The sequence below is a fragment of the Rana temporaria genome, chromosome 4 (genome assembly GCF_905171775.1).
Source record: "Rana temporaria chromosome 4, aRanTem1.1, whole genome shotgun sequence".
In the NCBI taxonomy this organism is placed as follows: domain Eukaryota; kingdom Metazoa; phylum Chordata; class Amphibia; order Anura; family Ranidae; genus Rana; species Rana temporaria.
The window spans coordinates 247,039,354-247,056,354 of NC_053492.1; positions in this window are offsets into that span (position 1 = coordinate 247,039,354).

Consider the following 17,001-nt stretch of genomic DNA (forward strand, 5'->3'; position numbering starts at 1 on the left):
TCACATTGCTTATATTATGTAGGGAACTGCATTTTTTATTATACAATGCAAATACCAAAGATTTGTTTTAGGCCATGATAGTCAACTGCATTTCACTGATCAGCATTATAAAAAAAAGTCTGTCTAATAAAAGACAACTTCTGACTGTTACATGGTTAGACTGAAAAAGAAAAAAATGTGTAAAGGAATTTTTTTTTTTTTTGCTGAAATGACTGTTTACAGGGTATAGAGACATAGGCATGGATTCACAAAACACTTACGCCGACGTATCTCGAGATACGCCGCGTAAGTGTAAATTTGCGCCGTCGTATCTGTGCGCCGTGCCCACAAAACTATATATGCCTGAAAATAGGCTTCATCCGACCAACGTAACTTTCCTACGCTGGCGTATCGTGGGCGCATATTTACGCTGGCCGCAAGTGGTGCTCCCATTGATTTCCTATTCACATATGCAAATAAGGGAGATACGCCGATTCACGAACGTACTTGCGCCCCGGCGCATAATATACGCGGTTTGCGTAAGTCGTACGTCCGGCGTAAAGTTGTGCCCCGTAAAGCATGTGTAAGTCAGCAGCATCCATGCAAATGGCTGCACCAGGGAACACAGCCGTCGTATTTTACGTTGTTTACGTAGTACGTGAATATGGCTAGGCGTAGGTTACGTTCATGTCGTAGGCAGTGATTCGACGTATCTTAGGGGGTAGTTCCGACGTGATTCTGAGCATGCGCACTGGGATGCGTCCACAGGACGGCGCATGCGCCGTTCATTTTAAGTACTTGTATGGCGCTCGGCCCATCATTTACATGGGGTCACGCCTCATTAGCATGGCTCACGCCCACTTCCGCTTACACCGAGGAAACCCAGCACAGTTTGGGCAGCAGAGGCTTTGTGAATTTGTGCGTGCCTCTCTGCGCTGCGTCGGCGTAGCGTATATTAGATATGCTACGCCGGCATTAATATGCGCCGATGTATGTGAATCCGGGCCATAATAGTTAACTGATTCCTTTTAAAAACTATTAAAAATAGATAAAAATCAATCATATAATGTACATGTAGTTTCAGTTTTTTTTTTGCATCTAGTTTCATCTTTGCATGTTATTTCCTGCCTCTGTACTATACAGAGCCATAGAACAGTGATGGTTTGGAAAACGAAACTAGAAGCTCCCAGTACGAACAATGAGGACATGAAACCAGGACTGCAGTAAGGTAAAGGAAGCTATTTAGCTATAAAAAAAATTCCTTTAGTGACCCTTTAAGCCAGGGGTGCCCAACCTTTTGAAGAGCAAGGGCCGCTTAAGCGACTTGGTAACCGGTCACGGGCCACAATGAACGGAGCTGGTGGATGGCAGCCCACTCGGCTCTATAGAGCCCACTTTACTCTTAGCACGCCAAACTTACAGGTAATTGAAGTCTATGGCTTAGTGCAGGTAACCCACAGGTTACCTGTGGATCAGCTTGAAAGCAGCCCAGTAACCACTGCAGAACAGATATGCCCATTTATACACTGTGGGGTAGATTCAGAAAGCAATTACGCCTGCATAATTGCTAAGTAGCGCCGGCGTATCTACTTTCTGTATTCAGAAAGCTAGATACGCCGACTGTAGCCTAAGATACGACTGGCATAAGTCTCTTATGCCGTTGTATCTTAGGGTGCATTCTGACGCTGGCCGCTAGGTGGCGCACCCGTAGTTGTCAGCGTAGAGTATGCAAATTGCATACTTACGCCGATTCACAAACGTACGCGCGGTCGGCGCTAGTTTTTTACGTCGTTTGCGTACGTCGTTTTCGCAGTAAGGCTGCTCCTGCTATAAGGAGGCGCAGCCAATGGTAAGTATATACGTCGTTCCCGCGTCGCGATTTTCAAATTTTGCGTCCTTTGGGTAACTCGTTCGTGAATGGCGCTGGACGCCATTTACGTTCACGTCGAAGCCAATGACGTCCTTGCGACGTCATTTACCGCAATGCACGTCGGGAAATTTTCCAGACGGAGCATGTGCAGTACGTTCGGCGCGGGAACGCGCCTAATTTAAATGATCCACGCCCCCTACGGGATCATTTAAATTACGCGCTTACGCCGGCCCCTTTTACGAAACGCCGCTGCAAATTACGGAGCAAATGCTTCGTGAATGCAGCGTAGCTCCAGTAATTTATGGAGGCGTAGCGTAAAAACGATACGCTGCTCCGCCGTATTCAGGGCCCCTACCTGAATCTGGGCCTATGATTTTAGTAATAAACTTACCTTTAATAAAAGTATTCTATTATATTCTATTTTATTCCATCTCAGAGCAGGAGGTCACGGGCCACATCAGAGGGCTCCGCGGGCCACTGGTTGGGCACCCCTGCTTTAAGCCTTAAAAAAAAACAGCTGATGCAGGCTTTTTAACTATAGGGCAAGGGAGCAACATTTATGTGTCAGCCACCTGCGAACAGATATGTTAGTCAAACCAAGTGACTTAGTAGCTTACCCAATCATAAGTGATTATTAAAATTGTGAGAGGTCCTTACTCTGTTGTCTGTGTTTTTTTTTTTTTTTTTTTAGTGCATCCAAATTGTCATGTGAATTAATATTTTACAATTTTATAACACGTACCTCATGAAGACCTTATTGTATCTGGAGCTCAAATCTTCTTGTCTTCTGTGGAGAGGTTGTCTATTTTTGAGGAAATATTAAATACTGGTCAGAGTCTTAAGAATGTATTTAGTTTTGGCATTTGTAATTTATAAAATCCTCCAGAAATTTGACAAGTGAGCACAGGAAAATACAAAACTTTTAGAATTCGACAACCCAGGAAACAGGGCTGTCTTCTCACTAGACACTGCCAAGGCCTTCCACAGTGTTGAATTACCCTATCTGTGGGAGGTCTTGGAGTGATCTGGCATAGGTGGTGCATTCATTGAGTGGATTTGTGTGCTTTATGCAGTTACTTCTGCTCAAATTGGGGTCGACTGGGAACTCTCTAAACCCTTTGCTTTATACATGGACACTAGGCAGGGATGCCCTTTGTCGCCCCTGCAATTTGCCTTGGCCTTGGAACCTCTGGCAGCACATATTCGGCTGATGTTGTTGAGTTTCTGAGGGGTCCACAAACTGATGCTATCTCATTATATGATTCTTTACTATATTTGGGAGATACACAGGGAACTATGCAGGCAGTGATGAGCCTTGTCCATCTTAAACTAGCTACCGCTGTTGCGCAAATTTCAGGAGAAATTAGCATTATTGTGTAAACTTCCTCTATCAGTAGTTGGGAGGATTAACCTAATTAAATGGTGTGAACTCCCCAATTATTATGTGTATTTAATAACTCTCCAATTTGGATTTCTCATAAGTGGTTCATACACATAGATTCCCAATTTCAAGACTTAATTTGGCACAAAAAAACATCCCAAATCAATTTGTCCACCCTGCAACTGGGGAAGGGACAGGGGGTTTGGCAGTCCCACACTCCAAATACAGCAACTGGGGGGGATGGGGACACATAGACCCTTTGCACTCCATTAATGCCCTACTTCTACCCTGGGGCTCTGTCTGCTCTGCTATTAAACATTTGGAGGCAGGGTTTGCCCATATGACTACTAATGCACCAACCATCACTCTTTTGAAGACTTTGTGGACATATGTTAAATTGATCTTAGGGATATCTATGCGTAACTGATTCTCTGAATCAGTCGCATAGATACGACCGGCGGAACTCAGAGATACGACGGCGTATCAGGAGATACGCCATCGTATCTCTTTCTGAATCCGGCCCATAGAGTCTACAAAATAGGGGATAGATTTATGTCATTTTTTATTTACTAGTAATGGCGGCGATCTGCGATTTTTATTGTGACCGTGACATTGCGGCGGACATATCGGACACTTTTGACACGTTTTTGGGACCATTCACATTTATACAGCGATTAGTGCTATAAAACTGCTCTGATTACTGTGTAAATGTGACTGGCAGGGAAGGGGTTAACACTAGGGGGCGCTGAAGGGGTTAATATGTTCCCTGGGAGTGATTTCTAACTGTAGGGGGAAGGGGGACTCACAAGGGGAGGAGACCGATCTGTGTTCCTCTGTTCTGGGAACACACATCGGTCTCCTCACCTCTGACAGCAGGTGGATCTGTGTGTTTACACACACAGATCCACACTCCTGCCGTGTTTGCTGGCAATCACGGGTGCCCGGCAGATATCGCGACCGCCGGGCAAGCGCACCGGGTCGCAAGCTTTGCCGCGGGTGCGTGCGCCCCCCCTAGCAGCCACGATGCACAGGACGTCATATGACGTCCACTCTGAAGGACGGACAGTTCCTGCCGACGTCATATTATTATGGCTCGGTAGGGAACTGGTTAAAAAAAAATTAACCTTTGCAACCCCTTTACCTCTCTACAGAATGCTTCTGCATTTCTATATAGGAAGGGATGGGAGAGGGATGTGGGTGAGATCAGCACCTTTAGTTTCAATTTCGGCCTCACAGAAACTTTCACATCTCTTTTTGCTGCACAGGGCATATAAATCACCAATCCAACTACATACTGTAAGTGGGGGAGTAAAGACACTCCTCTGTGCCTGAAATGCGAACGGGATCATGGGGACCTCCTTCACATGATATGGAGATGCCCCTAGCTATTTCGCTATTGGGCAGAGGTGACAAATACCATTTCACAGGTATATAACTTCCGGCTTAATAGTGACCCTATTGTTTGTCTTTTGGGAGCCCTGGAAATAGATATGCTCACTCCAAATGCCCATGTGGCTGTATTGCATTTGCTATATGATGCTCGCAAACTAATTGCCCGTTATTGGATTTCCCCTAATGTACCACTAGAAAGCATTGGGTGGAACAGGTAAACGCCATGCTTATTCATGAAAAGCTAATGTACCGATATAGAAATGTACCTAAAAAATGGTATTCTTTGTGGCATTCCTGGTTGGATGTTTCAGGTCTTGCACTGCATCAGTTGGTGCTAGATAGATTTTTGAAGGGCTGAAGCATTACAGGGAGATCTACATCTAGTGAGAGCTTTTTCCTATAGGCACATTCATTTTTAGATATTTTTTGTGGTTTCTTTTTCTTTTGTTTGTTCTTTTACATTGTAATTTTGATGAGACACAAAGAATATATTTCTGGTGATTACTTTTGTTCATCATTCAAGGCTTCCATATTTTGTACATCCTAGTTAGTCTGATGCTGTTTTGCATGTAACTATACCAGTTAAGATTAAAAAGTTTTATGTTTTTTTTTTTGACAGTGTGGCAACCAGTGGCGGCTCGTCCATAGGGGGCACCTGGGCGCCGCCCCCCCCCCTCCTGTAGTCATAAAAAAAAAAAAAAAACGGGCCCTTTAAGGCTTTTAAAAGTTTGTTTTGCAGAGCCGCGCAAATAACATACACTCATCCATTGCATGAGTGTATGTTATTGTAGTCAGCCTATTCAGATAACCGGACATTGGGCACCGATTATCTGAATAAGGACAGCTGGTTGGCTGTGCGGAAGTGCCTATCAGAGCCAGCGGATGTCTTATCCTCGGAAAGTAGTGGGCTACGTCCTTGGATAAGACTGACGGCTGTCTCAGCCAATCAGGTTCACTGAATCTGGTTATCAGTAACCTGATTGGCTGAAGCATCATCGAGGGTGGCAGAAGACATTGAGGGACCGTGGAAGGAGGATGGCGAACCCCAGAAAGGTAAGTGCTGGGCAGGGGGGGCAATCTGACTGGCAGCATTTTACAGGGCACAGTGGGGACAATTGATGTGGGGACAATTGATGTGGGGACAATTGATGTGGGCACAGTGGGGACAATTGATGTGGGCACAGTGGGGACAATTGATGTGGGCACAGTGGCGACAATTGATGTGGGCACAGTGGGGACAATTGATGTGGGCACAGCGGGGACAATTGATGTGGGCACAGTGGCGACAATTGATGTGGGCACAGTGGGGACAATTGATGTGGGCACAGCGGGGACAATTGATGTGGGCACAGTGGGGACAATTGATGTGGCACAGTGGGGACAATTGATGTGGCACAGTGGGGACAATTGATGTGGGCACAGTGGGAACAATTGATGTGGGCACAGTGGGGACAATTGATGTGGGCACAGTGGGGACAATTGATGTGGGCACAGTGGGGACAATTGATGTGGGCACAGTGGAGACAATTGATGGCATGGCACAGTGGCTGAATTTGATGGCACAGTGGCTGCGTTTGGCATGGCACAGTGGTGACAATTGATGGAACAGTGATGACAATTGATGGCACAGTGGCTACAATTTATGGCACAGTGGCGACAATTGATGGCACAGTGGCGACAATTGATGGCATGGCAGAGTGGCTGCCTTTGATGGGCACAGTGGCTGCCTTTGATGGGCACAGTGAGGCTGCAATTTTTTTTTTTTCATTTGTTTGCGCCCCCTTAAGAATTTTGAGCACCAGCCGCCACTGGTGGCAACTCCTCTCCTTAAACATTCCAGTCCAGTTTGCCAGGTTTTAAAGCTAGGCTCTCTGTCGGGAGATTTCAGTCAGCCTAAAATTTCAAATGAAATTGCCAAAAAGCACCCCATACACCCATCAAGGGTTTTTGCACATAGCTAGTGTCCAGTCATTGTAGAAAAGAACAAGATGAACAGGGTTGTGCAAGGATTAACACACTATATGAAGCTTAACAAATTGCATTAAAAATATTTAAGTTGATTTTTTAATTTGAATGAAATTAAATATTTTATCTCTCTAGTCTTGAGTCTAGTGTATTTTCTTGGCTGCCTGAGAGAAGTTTCAAGGAGTCTAATTTAGCATATTTGGCAACAACAGAATATATTTTTTTAAATGTTATTACAATGTCATACTGTAAGTATTCAGGTAACCTCCCTTTCATAAATCTGTAGCTTTATCTATTTAGGATTTTATTTAGAGCTCTGTGAAATTTAAAGAATGTTCAGTTCCATTTATCATGCTGGGTTTGTTACAATTTAAAGCAGAAAAAATAAGCCAAGGATTAATGCTTTAATATAGCTGTCTTTGGTATAATTAAACTCTGGAACCATACCATTGAATGCATTGGCACTGACCAGCAATACTGCACCAGCAATAGCAGCGGTACCTCCGTATTAAACTACACATTATTTCTATCAGCTAGCATTCTGGGGTAGGATCTGGAAAACATGGGAATAGTGCACGGATGAATGGAATTAGGAAACTCTGGGGCTGAGTAAAAAAAAATGGAGAAAGATGGAACCACCCATTATAAACAGCTATATTCCTTGCTCTATTTCCTTGTCAAATATCTTTATTTGTAAATGTCAAAGAATTGAACAAACAGTATAACACAGATACATTACAATTAAGGAATAAGTTCTTTCGCAAGTACGTCATCTTGAAAATTTCATATAATGAGCACGTTATAACCTTGGTGGATAATTTGCAACAATCTTATACCGATTAATCAAGAGGTAGAAAAACTTGAAACAAAATTTGAAGCCTAATATACCATACTTATATATCCGTTAAGTAAGTCTACTTATTATATAAACAGTTGAAGCTTCAATCTTATATTACTGACCTAAGATAACTTAAGTGGAATATGTACAGCAAACATCAAAACGTCAGAACAAAAAATAAAAAGGGGGGGGGAAGGAGGGGGAGGATAAGGTAAGGGAGTCTGCCGGACTAGGCCGGGAGACGCCTCCACTTGAGCAAGAAATGTAGCTACCGCCACGATGGCTGGGCTACCATGGCAACAACACATCATTATTAAAAGTATTAGAAGTAATATAAGTAATCCAAGGCATCCACTCTTTTTCAAACTTGGTGATTGTATCCGAGTCCATGGCTGACATTTTGGCATGTGTCATTGCTTTATTTGTTCTGGATAAGACTTCATTTACTGACAGGTTTGGGGATTTCCAAGCCTTTGCAAGAGTTTGCTTGGCAGCTGTAAAGAGCTGCCTTATGAGTTTAAATTGCATATGCGTTAAATTGTCAGGTTTTAAGTTGAGTAAAGCCGATTTGGGGTCTAAAGAGATACTCTTGTTTGTCAGTATGTTTGCCAATTGAAAAATTTCTAACCAAAATGTTTGAGCTTTCGGACACGACCACCAGGTGTGATAATATGTGCCTATGTTAGAGCATCCCCTAAAGCATAGTTCTGAGTAATTCTGAGTATATTTAGCCACTCTAGCTGGCACAAAGTACCATCTAGAAAGCACCTTGTAGTTTGTTTCTGACGCTAACACGTTTGGGGATGCAGTTTTGGTGTTATACCATATTTGGCTCCAATCCAAGTCACTCAATTCCGCTCCCAAGTCCTCCTCCCATCTGCGGACATATAAAAGTTTCCCAGTGTTGGGTTGTGTTACTAGTTGGGAATAGAGGGTAGATATCAAGCTTCTTGCATGTGGATCTTTTTTACATATGGATTCAAAGACCGATAATTGAGTAGATGAAGTAGAAGCATCTGCCGGGGGTTGGAAAAAGTTTTTTATTTGCAGGTACCTAAATAGCTCACTTTGTGGGATACCGTATGTTTTGCGTAAAGTTGGAAAGGGAATGATGGATGAAGAATCTAGAAATTTGTATTTTTGAATGCAGTCTTTTTTCACCCATTCTTTGAATGTGCCTGGATAGACCCATGCTGGGTAAAATGCCGGATTCTTGAAGAATGAAAGTAATGGTGTTAGTGGGGATTGCAGGCGGTTTTTATTTTTGACTTTGTCCCATACAGTAGGTGTTTGTGATATTGTGCTTTTAGCACGACAGCGTCGCGCTGATTCTCGGCGACAGGGTGCCGAGATCTCGCCGGCATCTCACACTCACTGGAATAGTGACAGCACATCCCAGCAAGCGCGTCATAGAAGCGACGGGAGATCCGACTTGGATTCCCGCCAATTCTACACGTGTGCGGCGTGTTATGAATCCTGAGGGGGAAGTCCCCGCCGGATTTTAAATAAAAATCCGGCATGGGTCCCCCCCTCAGGAGCATACCGGACCCTTAGGTCTGTTATGGGTTGTAAGGAGAGCCCCCCTACGCCGAAAAAAACGGCGTAGGGGGTCCCCCTACAATCCATACCAGACCCGTATCCAAAGCACGCTACCCGGCCAGCCAGGAAGGGAGTGGGGACGAGCGAGCGCCCCCCCCCCTCCTGAGCCGTACCAGGCTGCATGCCCTCAACATGGGGGGGTTGGGTGCTCTGGGGCAGGGGGGCGCACTGCGGCCCCCCCACCTCAGAGCACCCTGTCCCCATGTTGATGAGGACAGGGCCCCTTCCCGACAACCCTGGCCGTTGGTTGTCGGGGTATGCGGGCGGGAGGCTTATCGGAATCTGGGAGCCCCCTTTAATAAGGGGGCCCCCAGATACCGGCCCCCCACCCTAAGTGAATGAGTATGGGGTACATCGTACCCCTACCCATTCACCTGCAAGAAAAGTGGTAAAAACACAAATAAACCACACAGTGTATTAAAATATTTTATTTTTCTGCTCCGGAGGCCGCCCCCTGTCTTCTTTATTAGCTCTTTTACCAGGGGGGGCTTCTTCTTTGACGTCTTCGGGTGGGTGGGGGCCGCCGTCTGGTTCTCTTCCACTGCCGGGGGGGGGTGGCTTTTAAAAAAGCCCCCACCCCCCCGGCGGGTTTCCTCCGGCGTCTTCGGCGGGGCTCTTCTTCTTCCGCTATCCCGACGGGTCTTCTCAACTCTCCGGGGTTCTCCTTCTGTCTTCGCCGCTCTCCGTTGTTGACTCGTCGCACCCCGGTTCTTCGTCTCGCTGTCCGGTCCCTTCTTCCGTGCTGTACGTCTTCTTCTGTGCTGTGAGTTCTTCTTCCGCGCTGTGACGTCATGTTCTTCACTTCTCTTCTTCTCCCCATGTTGACTCGCCGGTCCTCCTCGCTGAAATGACGGATGCGCGCCTTGCATCGGACCTATATAGGCCTCGCAGTCCCATCATGCTCTGTACCTACCCATGTGATACCTACCCACGTGGGTAGGTATCACATGGGTAGGTACCAGAGCATGATGGGATTGTGAGGCCTATATAGGTCCGATGCAAGGCGCGCATCCGTCATTTCAGCGAGGAGGACCGGCGAGTCAACATGGGGAGAAGAAGAGAAGTGAAGAACATGACGTCACAGCGCGGAAGAAGAACTCACAGCACAGAAGAAGACGTACAGCACGGAAGAAGGGACCGGACAGCGAGACGAAGAACCGGGGTGCGACGAGTCAACAACGGAGAGCGGCGAAGACAGAAGGAGAACCCCGGAGAGTTGAGAAGACCCGTCGGGATAGCGGAAGAAGAAGAGCCCCGCCGAAGACGCCGGAGGAAACCCGCCGGGGGGTGGGGGCTTTTTTAAAAGCCACCCCCCCCCGGCGGTGGAAGAGAACCAGACGGCGGCCCCCACCCACCCGAAGACGTCAAAGAAGAAGCCCCCCCTGGTAAAAGAGCTAATAAAGAAGACAGGGGGCGGCCTCCGGAGCAGAAAAATAAAATATTTTAATACACTGTGTGGTTTATTTGTGTTTTTACCACTTTTCTTGCAGGTGAATGGGTAGGGGTACGATGTACCCCATACTCATTCACTTAGGGTGGGGGGCCGGTATCTGGGGGCCCCCTTATTAAAGGGGGCTCCCAGATTCCGATAAGCCTCCCGCCCGCATACCCCGACAACCAACGGCCAGGGTTGTCGGGAAGGGGCCCTGTCCTCATCAACATGGGGACAGGGTGCTCTGAGGTGGGGGGGCCGCAGTGCGCCCCCCTGCCCCAGAGCACCCAACCCCCCCATGTTGAGGGCATGCAGCCTGGTACGGCTCAGGAGGGGGGGGGGGGCGCTCGCTCGTCCCCACTCCCTTCCTGGCTGGCCGGGTAGCGTGCTTTGGATACGGGTCTGGTATGGATTGTAGGGGGACCCCCTACGCCGTTTTTTTCGGCGTAGGGGGGCTCTCCTTACAACCCATAACAGACCTAAGGGCCCGGTATGCTCCTGAGGGGGGGGACCCATGCCGGATTTTTATTTAAAATCCGGCGGGGACTTCCCCCTCAGGATTCATAACAAACGCCGCACACGTGTAGAATTGGCGGGAATCCAAGTCGGATCTCCCGTCGCTTCTATGACGGCTCTGTCTCCATCGCGGCAAGCCAGCTCGGCGCTGGCTCCCGCGATGGGGCTCGTAGGTGCTCAATCTCGCTGAGAAAGAGAGCGAGATTGACACAAAATCGGCTTCACCTACTGTAAGGATAGCGAGTGTTTAATGATGGGATTGCTTATATGTTTACGTAGTTTTGGAGTGATCCAAAGTATGTTAGATATTGGTATGGGGTCACTTTCTAGCGCTTCTATAGCTACCCAAAGAGGTGATTCTTGTTTTGCGTGGTATTTTGTTAGATTTGCTAATTGTGCAGCTTGATAATAAAGCAAAAAGTTGGGATACCCAAGTCCTCCATTGACTTTGGGAAGGTGAAGGGTGTGGGGTTTAATTCTAGGTTTAGAGGCGCCCCAGATGAAGGAAGACATTATTCTTTGGACTATTCTAAGATAGTAAGCCGATATTGGGATGGGAAGTACTCTGAAGAGATAAAGAAATTTTGGAAGGATTGTCATTTTGATGGCATTTATTTTCCCAAACCAGGACAGCGGGAGTTGGGTCCAAGATTTCAAGAGGCTTGTTATTTGTTTTAGGAGAGAAGGATAATTATGTGAGAATAAGTCATATATCTGCCGTCAGGTGAATTCCTAAATATGGAATGCTTTTTACTGGCCATTCAAAAGGAAGACCTGATTTTGCGGCACTTAATTCTGTGGATGAGAGCGAGATATTTAAGGCCCGGCATTTTTTGGGGTTTATTGCGAGACCCGTAAAAGACGCAAACTGGTTCAGAATTGGGATTAGATTGGGGCCTGAAACCTGGGGCGATGAGAGAAATAGAAGAATGTCGTCTGCGTATAAACATATCTTGTGTTTGATACCACCCAAATCTATGCCTAGGACTGTAGGATCGGATCTGATCTTTTGGGCGAGGGGTTCTACAAGGAGGGCAAACAATAATGGAGATAATGGGCATCCCTGTCTCGTACCTCTTTGTACGTTGAAAGTATCCGATTTGTACCCTGCGTATTTTACGTAAGCTTTAGGGTTTTTATAAAGCTCCAGGACCCACCTTATATAATTGGGACCAAATCCCCATTTCTGCAGATTATATTCTAAATATGACCAAGAAACTGAATCGAAAGCTTGCTTTATATCTAAGGAGACAAAACACGCTGGGATTCCTCTCTTTTTGGCGATGTATGCTATTAAGTTTGCCCTCCGTATATTATCCCCCGCCTGTCTCTTGGGCATAAACCCCACCTGATCTCGGTGGATCAGGGATCCAATGAATTTGTTTAGACGTTGTGCTAGTATTTTGCCTAGCAATTTAATGTCTTTGTTCAGCATAGATATTGGGCGGTAGTTTTCGCTGAGAGTTCCTTGCTCTATTTCAAGGCTAAAACATAATTGCTCGCTCCTAGTTTCTATTGTTTGAGTTTTTACACATACACCTCAGTGTTTCAGATAAAATGACATCTGCAATGCATGCCTTAAAGTGACTTATCAATGAGCAAATCGGGCAAAGTTTAGGTCTCAGGAGACTCTGCAAACCCAATGGTTAGTCAGCAAACCCAAACATGGTGTTGAACCCTAAATCCAATACAGAAAAATAAGACAATAATTATATTGATATAATAATTCTTCCCAGTAAGTGCAATAATGTGCTAATAATTTCATAGTCCATAAGTGTCTGTCCTTTGTGATTTCTTTAAATATATAAGTCCACGTGCTCCAAACATAAATAATTATGCCGCTGCTCTCTGTGCTCCAAACATAAATAATTACGCAGCTGCTCTCGTGCTCCCCCCCTCTTTTGGTGTTATCCTCACCTCAGGGAGTGCGACCCCACAATAAAGTTTGGTCAATATGCACTGCTGAGCCAACCCTGGGCCCTTTAATGGTTAAAACACGGGTGGCTCAGCAGCACATATTGACCAAGAGAAAATAAATATTATATCAGTATAATTATTGTCATATTTTGCTTTATTGGATTAAGTTATTTTATTTAATATGCACTATATATGATTGGTTGTATTAACCCACCGGATGTATTGATTTGGAGCACAGCGCAACATTTATTGATTTACATTTAATTTGCACTTTACATGGGGTTGTGAACAGTGTTAGCAGCTGGCTACATATATTTTTCATCACCAGAAGGCTTACGTGAAACACGCAGGGTAGCTTGCAAGGCTTACTTATATCTATAGTGTTAAACCCTATTGAATTCTCTGGGAGGTGAATCTGGCCCTGGCTATTTTCCAGGCTAATTTGAGAGTTATGCCACGTACACACCATCACTTTATGTGATGAAAAAAAAAACGACACTTTCTGTGAAGTAAAAAATGACGTTTTTGAAACTTCAATTTTCAAAGACGAAGTTGCCTACACACCATCGTTTTTCTCACAATGTTCTTGCAAAGTGAGGTTACGTTCCACCACGTTTTACCATTGAAGTAGCTTCTGGGCATGCGTGGATGAAAAAAACGTCTTACAAAACGAAGTTTTTTGCTACACACGGTCAATTTCTGTGAAGTAAAAAGTGCACTTTTGAAAAACGACACATAAAATTGAAGCATGCTTCAATTTTTTTTGGTCGTTTTTTACAAGACATAAAACGACGTTTTCCCCCACACACAGTCAATTAAAGTGACGTTTTTAAAAACGTCATTTTTTTTCATCACATAAAGTGATGGTGTGTACGCGGCATTATTGTTAAAAAAGGGCATGGGTAGAACTGCCATGGGGGACATTTACCAAGAACACACTCACTGTCCTCCTTTTAGGAACATTTTAGGGGGAGATGCTTTTTTTTTGGAGGGGGGGGGGGGTGCAAGGACTGTGCAGCATATTTTTGTATACTGTAAGTAGACTCGGACTGTGTTTAACTATATCCTTGTAAGCTCTGTCCAATATTCTTCCTCCCCAGATTGCCCCTTCTTCTTAACTCCTGATGTTTGGAGAAATGCTTATGGATAGAAGTTATGACACGATTCCTTGAGTGCAGCATCAGGCCTCTTTTAATGTTGCACTGATAAAAGTACATTGGTCCTGCAACCTCTGTAGTAACCGCTGCAAAGGATAAATCCTGAGCTGTTCTGATGGCTATGCTACCACTCTTTGCTTGCATAATTCCTTTTTTTAGTATTCCCCAGATTTAGTTTGGCCCATTGCTATGACCGGCTGCCTTTCTGGCCAATTAGATTGTCCAACACTGTATGAAGTAGATTGGGATGGATGGGTGGGTCCTTCCCTTGGAGGTTACAACGGGGAAACAATGCCTTACACTACTTAAAAAAAAAATGTAATTGGACATAGTATCCGAAAACTTGGGGCTTAATAATATTTGTATTCAGTCATAACAAGAATGGTGAAGAAAATTACTTTGCGGATACACAATGTACAAGTTGATGTATATGCTGAACAATAACATAGAAAAAAAAAGTTGGTGATGGGATTAGCATATTTTGCAGTTGTATCGGGAAATGCACTAAGAACATATTCAATTAAAGTTGCTGGTATTTGCAAAGACATATCTGTTAAGATATTCACCCTTTGTGAGATTTTGTGATAACCATGGGTACTGTGTTCCTTCGTCATTGCTGTATGCTTAAAAATACTGCACTGTATTATTAAACATGGTAAAAACTATGATGTCAAGCAAGAACGATTATGTGGTGTGGTGCCTTCACATATCCCATCACCTGATTGCTACGCATGGGATAAACAAAGTAGATGCTTGATTGTTATTGTCTATGTCATTTAAAGTTGGTGAAGGAACATTTAACTATAGCAGAACTAATCACTAACATATTGACAAAATGGAATAAGCTTACAAGCAGGAAGTACTTAATTAAAACGTACAGAAATCCTAATGATTAATAATTGCTCTCAGGTGTTTCATCAACTGTGGACTTTTCACACAGAAATATAACCCTTTAAAAAATGTAAATTAGGAGATCGTCTGCTCTCCAATACAAGATAGGAGCTTTTTAACATAATATGAGTGTGATTCTAACTATGTTGAAATATATTATTTTTGGTTATTTAATGGCATCTTACACACTGTGTGCTTCAGAATTCAACTTAAGAGAAAAATATTTTTAGTGTGCACATAAGGCAGTTCTGAATGGTCATTTAAATTCTGTGCTAATCACTGTAAGAAGTTCCATGCTAATTTTTATCTATCTCCCATGTCATAGCTTAAACCAAATTTATATTATTTAATTTAAATATAATAATATATTTTTGTTATGTTCATTTGCAACTTACAACTTAAACAGTATACATTGTTGATAGTGTAATAAGCGGTATCCAAGATCTATACCCATTGCCAAGCTGTGCTGTGAATTTCAAAATATATTGTTTTTCTGTGTTTATAAAAAATATATTTTACAAATTTGAAAAGCCATGGAACACCCTGTTAAAGTCTATGGGAGAAATCTAAAGTGCTAATTTTAAAAGCTAATATGCAAGTTATTGTCCTAAAAAGTGTTTGTGGACCTGGGTCCTGCCCCAGGGGACATGTATCAATGCAAAAAAAAAGTTTTTAAAAACGTCAGTTTTTTGGGAGCAGTGAATTTAATAATGCTTAAAGTGAAACAATAAAAGTGAAATATTCCTTAAAAATTTCATACCTAGGGGGGTGTATAGTATGCCTGTAAAGCAGCACATGTTTCCTGTGCTTAGAACAAAAAGTAATTTAAAATCACTCGCGGCTATAATGAATTCCTGGCAATTCAGAGAAAAGTCAATCATAAAAAAAAGCTTGGGGGTCCCCCCAAATTTAATTACCAGGCCCTTCAGGTCTGATATGGATATTAAAGGGAACCCCGCCGTCAATTTAAAAAAAAATTACGTGCTAATTTTAAAGGCTAATATGCAAGTTATTGTCCTAAAAAGTGTCTTGCATTTGCATCCTCAGGGGGTAAAAGAAAGAAGACCTGAACGGCAGCCTACATACTGAGCATGCGCACTGCACACAGCCTTTTCCCAGTTCTCCAGTGCCCTTACGTGAGCGCTGTGATTCTACAGTCCTAGCTTCGATGGTCCAAAATCCGGAAAAATGGGGTTTGTAAAAGTTGTGAAGAACAAGGCTTATTTCAAGAGGTATCAGGTTAAGTTCCACAGAAGGAGAGAGGGCAAAACTGACTACTATGCCCACAAGAGACTGGCCATCCAGGACAATCATGGAGAACCCACTACACGAAAAGAAGCCCGAGAGAGAAGTAAAAAAGAAGAGGTGGAATCGTGTCAAATTGTCCCTGGCACAGAAGAAAGACCGTATTGCTCAGAAAAAGGCCAGCTTTCTCCGAGCTCAGAAGATTGTCGAAAGCAGCTAGACTCTTTCTCCGTTGCCAGGGGTACCAGACAGGGTTGCCCACTCTCTCCCCTCCTCTTCGCGATGGTCAAAGAGACGGTAGCAATAGCTCTTAGATCGAACCCTGACTTTAAGGGAGTGACATGTGGACACCGGGAACATAAATGTGCGCTGTACGCGGATGACCTTCTCCTCTTCATCACCTCCCCTCTGACCTCCACTCTTGTGATTCTTAAGACACTGCAGGCTTTCAGTGAAGTTTCGGGACTAAGAGTTAACATGACTAAGTCGACAGCATTGAACTGCCCCCTGGATGTTCTTAATCAGCTTTACAATAATTTTGACTTCAGTTGGGCTTCCGGTGCAATCCCATATCTGGGCATCAAACTGACGCCAGACATCAATAACCTTTTTAAAGCCAACTATCCCCCTATGATACACAAATGTAGGGGTGATTTGGATAAGTGGTCAAAATGTGGTATATCCTGGTTGGGCAGGGTCCATGCAGTAAAAATGACCCTTCTCCCCCGTCTGTTATACTTATTCCGCTCCCTCCCAATCCCGATTAAGAAACATTTCATCAGTAAACTCCAGTCACAAATAGTTCACTTTGTGTGGGGT